We start from the raw sequence: 5,859 nt of genomic DNA, 5'->3' as shown, positions 1-5,859 counted from the left end.
GTTCTCTTGGCGGAGACCTGCAGTGTCTGATAAGAAGAGAGAGCAATTTTAAAATCAATGCAATATTTACTGGAATACTGAAAATCATTCCTACTTTATTTAAGGGGATGTTTCATGGGGATCTATAAATAAAGAATCCCTTCCTTACCTGCCAGCCTTTCAGAAACAAGGCAAAGATGCGAGACAGCAAAAAAAAGGCCTGACCATATCAGCACACAGTATGATAGACTGCCCCTCCAAATGACACTTTCATTATCAGTGAATTTATGTTCCTATTTCAGTCTGTAATAATGACCATTCACAGCAAAAGCATGGTAGCTGTTAATGGACAGGAGTGGGGATAAAAATTCATTAATTAATGTGGAATTGAAGCATTTCCTCCACACGTTTTGAGCAGCCAAGTATTTCACAGCAGATCTTGGCACCCGAGTGCAGGTATAATAATTATACACAATTTTCAGTGATTAAAAGGTTGTAAAGTAATTTTAGATACATCTCAAAATTATTTATCTTATAAATGAGGATAAAGTGAATACGAGCTGAATCATAAGTACCGCTGTTGGGAGCTGAGCTGAAGAGCTTGCAGGAGGAGAGTCCCGCTCCTCAGCAGCGATGTCTCAGCTGCACCTCCAAGGTGGTTATCTACTCATAATTTTTTCTGCCTTTCATCTTCTGAAAAGGCAAGTGACTCTGAATGGTATGATTTGCAAATATCTGTAGCATCTTTTATGTAACAGTAATTTAGGCAAGGATATTCTGGTTCCAGTAGTGTGCTGCCCACTTCGATCACCAGCACATCAGTAGCTGCTGTTGCGGCGAGGTTGGCAATCCTACACATCTCTTTGTCGTTCTTCCTGTGTTTTGTTCTCTCGTGGATGAATTTCCAGCACCTGTCTCTTACCTTCTTCTCTGAAAAAGAAAGCTGCCATGCTGAATCAGATGGACAGCCAAGCTGTCTGCCACTCCTGGGGCCACTGTCTCCAATGTAACTGCAGGTCACCTGTCTGGAAAGCAGGTTTCCAATTTGCTGTGTTAGGCACTGAGATGCCAGTGTATATGCTAAGGTGTGGAAATAGTCCGGGGGGGGTTTGTTATAGAACTTTCATCTGTGTTCTGGGTGATATGGGCTCCAAAATTTTTCTTAATCTTTAGAGACAAACAATGAAAGTAGGCTTTTTGCTGTTCCTAGGCTCTGATCTAAATTATTTCAGCATGGCACCAAAGGCTATGTTAGACATCAAAGGCATAATCATTTCATTTCAGTGCTGAAGTCTAGGAATTTATGGAAAGACTGAATGGAACCCAGTGGTAATGCGAAAGGAGGTGATGGTTGAAACTTACTTGGAAGTTGGGAATATTCTGTCTGCATCTGGTAGTACAAAATTTTTGGAACAGAAGGGATGTCCAGTCTGCAATCTCCTGTATTTTCTCATAGCTTTCAGATGGGAGGGGGAAGCCAAATGATTCACTGATGAACTCACAAAGCAAAAAAGACACTGCTTAGGGGGAGGGGAGAAAACCTTTCATTTGAGGTCAGCTATAAAAATAGCTGGTTCTAAAACCTTTTCCAAACCAGGCCTATGCCAATCCCTTGTATTTTAAATGCAGGTTACTCTTTATTGTCAACTATTCTACGTGAGTCCTACAAACCAGCTAGCTTTGCTCTCTTCAGAGTGAGCATGATTATACAGATGAAATCCAACAAATTATATGGTATGGCTCAAAATGTAACAAGATACTTGGCATTTTGCTTCGTACCTGTACTGCATGTTTTCCATCCAGTGGAAATGTGGCATTAAAACCAACAAAAAAAAATCTCCTGGTGTGACACTGCTGGTAGTAGTATGGAAGTGATGGAGGCCACAAAGCCACTCTGTGAGCTAGGGCACTTACTTCTGTCATCATAGCAGGGTCAGCTCGCTTCTGAGCTAAGCCAGACAGCAGTTGGATGTGTTAGAAATACAAAATGAAGCTTAAGAGAAGGAAAAATGCAATTCTAAAGTGAATTGAATTCAGCTGAAAAGTAGTGTTTCTTCCCCAAACCCTAAAGATCACTGTGAAGAGAAAGGCAGCTATATTTTTGGGGAGAATGTATTGATCTCTCTAACAACCCACATAGCCTACTGTGAAGCTTCAGAAAGAAACCTTAGCCAGACTCTGCAGAATGTTTCCTGATGCAAAGATGCATGGAGCTCCTGGCCAGAGCTCAAGGGAATGTTGAATGGTTTAAATCTAATAGCAATTTCCACCAAACACACGTTTTAGTCTTTTTAACCTATCATTTCTAGAAATTAGAGACTGAATGATGACATGCAATGCCAGATACCTCGTTATAACATTAACTGTCCTTTTGAAAGGCTATTTACCTCCCCAACTCTTCTTTCCAGACCGAGTTCCATTCATTATGATGTCAAAACCCACAAGAAGCAAGGTGCAGGACTGACTTGTTTGAAAGTGGAAGGTATCTATTCCACACTGCAAAGATACAAATTAAAAGGGCAGCTGAGCTCCCTCAAATCATCTGTTCCTATCAACAAAGTGAATATTAATGAAAAACAACCTTGAGGTCTTCCTGTGGATGATTTTTTTTCCCAGTGGCTAGCTATTAAAAATGGCTGCAGAAATTGAACCTATCAGTCACTAGAATAACTTTGGCTTCTTCACTAGCAGCAGGTGTGCTTGCCTGCTTACAGAAAAGGCATGAGACCGCTGTATAGAATCATAGAATGGTTTAGGTTGGAAAGGACCTCAAAGGTCATCTAATTCCAACACTTTGCCAAAGGCAGGGACATCTCCCACTAGAACAGGTCACTCAAGGCCTCATCCAACCTGGCCTTGAACACCTCTAGGGAGGGAGCGTCCACAACCTCCCTGGACAACCTGTTCCAGTGTCTCACCACCTTCACTGTAAAGAATGTCAACGTCTAGTTTAAATCTCCCCTCGTCCAGTTTAAACCCATTGCTCCTCATCCTGTCATTACAAGACTTTGTGAATAGTCCTTCCCCAGCCTTCCTGTGACCTTACTGTGATGTTTCAGTATCTTAAGGGGGCCTACTAAAAAGCTGGGGAGGGATATTTTAGGGTGTCACATAGTGATAGAACTAGGGGAAACAGAACAAAGCTAGAAATGAGTAGATTCAGACTGGATGTTAGGAAGAGGTTTTTCACCCTGAGGGTGGTGAGACCCTGGAATGGGTTGCCCAGGGAGGTGGTCAAAGCCCCAACCCTGGATGTGTTTAAGGGCAAGTTGAGTGAGGCACTGGACAGCCTGATCTAGTGTGAGGTGTCCCTGCCTGTGGCAGGGAAGTTGGAACTAGATGAGTCTTGTGTTTCCTTCCAATGCTGACTGATACTATGATTCCTGTAGGACCCCTTCAGATACTGGAAAGCCACTACAAGGTTTCCTCAAAGCCTTCACTTCTGGCTGAAAAGCCCTATCATAGCCTGCCCTCATAGCGGAGATGCTGAAGCCCTCTGATCATCTTCGTGGGCCTCCTCTGGACTCGCCCCAGAAGTTCGATGTCCTTCTTGTGTTGAGGGCTGCAGAACTGCACGCAGTACTATAGGTGGGGGTCTCATGAGAGCAGAGTAAAGGAGCAGAATCACCTGCCTTGCCCTGCTGGCCACACTGCTCTTGCTGCAGCCCAGGACATGGTTGTCTGTCTGGGCTGCCCGCACACTGCCAGCTCGCGTTGAGTCTATTTGCCACTTTGTGCCATGCAGTGGGAAGGGAGGCAAAACTACCCAACCTTGTCTTTCCCCATGACATAATCCAGTGCTGGTGAGGAAGTGTGCTTGTTCCAGAGAACACTTTAGCACAGATCACTCATCCCTGCTCTCCTGACTGTCTCTTCATCACATGTCTCCACAGCAGAGTTGTGCCCTAGAAGTAAATTAAAACACCAAGTTCCTGAGGCTTAGGCACTTGAAAGAAGATGCAGGCATGGATGTGAAAAACGGTGCTATGAAATTTCTGTTGGAATATTCCTGTGGGAATATTGCATGTTAGGAGAAATAGGAGGTGATCCTTTCAGATTGCTTCAGGTAACTGAGGGAGCTTGTGTATATTGTATTATAAGGACAAAGCTGTTGGATGAGTAGTTATAGAGGGAGACTCCTGGTGTGTTTTGAAGCTGTATCCTTTCCTGTTGCTGACCCTTCTGACAATGAAGCAGCTGCAGGAGTGGCTTGTGTCAGGCTGTGAACAGTGCAAGGCTCCCTGCCTGCATCCCAGAGTGGGATGGGAGTGTCAGAATTGGCCTTAGAAATGTTGCATTTTCCACTTTGCCCAGTGTCTGAGAAGAAGAGGGCCATGTTATGTGGCTTTGTTATGGCATCATGGGTGCCTGTGTCTTTGGGCATCTTGAATGGTGAGATGTGCTGATTAAGTGACCTGAGGGGAAATGTAGTTGCCTTTAATTTGACTGTCCATGTCACCAAAAGGCATCCTAATGGTGAGGCTGGGAACTCAGCCCTGCACACAAGGGGCATGGGGGTGTCATAGTGCTAGGGGGGATGCTATGAAATAACTTGTTAAAACTCAATAGGGAAAATATCTGTTGACCTGGCAAAATGTTGAGGTAGCTTTTGCTTTGAGGAAGAGGGCAGCCACTGTCTTGGCTGACAAAATGAGCACTGAAGCCAAGCCATCCTCAGCTAAAAGCCTGAGCTTCTGCTGGAGCTACAGCTGTGTGCTTGGGAGCTGTAGTAATTGTGCTCTGTGGCCTGACATAGGGGGAAACTTGTAAGAGGTACCTCCCAGTAGTTTGAAGAGTATGCCTTAGCATTGACTCTGCTCTCTCAGTTCTCTCTTTGCTGTTGAGATATTACTTAATCATAAATTAAGAAGCTGAGGTAATAGATGGGGACTTCTAACAAAAAAGGTTGGACTCAGAAACATTGCAACTGTTTCCTTCATACTTTTTTGATATATCTTTTTTTTTTGTCTTTATCACTTCTTTGCAGGCTGAGAGTTCTGTGAGCAGCAAATTAACTTGTAACTTATATGAACATTTCCTTTCTCTGCTTTATTTTAGGCGTTGATGTTAGCAAACAGGCAGGCAACAGAGTCAATTTTAACAAGGGTAGTAACTATCAAAGTAAATCAAGAGATGTAGTGTGGGCAAATGCCCCATTCCTGCTGGTGTTAATCAAATTCCAGATCTCCCTATCTCTAACTGCACGCACAGGGCAATGGCTCAGTTTGGTTTGCTTGTGCAGGATTAGGGGTAGTTACTTCAGCACATGCAAAGTTATGTGGACCCAGTAGTGAATGGGAACCTTTGTTTCTCAAAGAATCACAGAAACACTCGGTTTGGAAAAGCCCCTCAGGATCACCAAGTCCAACCTCTAACCCTGCTCTACATGTTTCACCATAAACCATATCCCTAAGCACCACATCCAAACAACCCTTAAACACATTCAGGGTGGGTGACTACTCCAGCACCTCCCTGGGCAGCTCACTCCAGTGCCTGACCACTTGCTCTGTGAAAGACCCTTCCCTTATGTCATAGAATCAACCAGGTTGGAAGAGACTTCCAAGATGACCCAGTCCAACCTATCCCCCAGCCCTATGCAGTCAACTGGACCATGGCACTAAGTGCCTCATCCAGTCTTTTTTTGAACACCTCCAGGGATGGCAACTCTACCACCTCCCTGGGCAGCCCATTCCAGTGGCAAACCTACCCAGTCTCAGCTTGAGGCTGTTCCCCCTTGTTTTGTCTCCAATTACTTATGAGAAGAGACCAGCACCAGCCTCTCCCCAACGTCCTTTCAGGCAGCTGTAGATAGCAATGAAGTCTCCCCTCAGCCTTCTCTTCCTTACACTAAACAGCCCCAGCTCCCTCAGTTGCTCCTCT

This window comes from Pogoniulus pusillus, chromosome 20, assembly GCF_015220805.1.
Source record: "Pogoniulus pusillus isolate bPogPus1 chromosome 20, bPogPus1.pri, whole genome shotgun sequence".
Lineage (NCBI taxonomy): Eukaryota > Metazoa > Chordata > Aves > Piciformes > Lybiidae > Pogoniulus > Pogoniulus pusillus.
Note: the sequence above shows the minus strand (reverse complement) of the source record.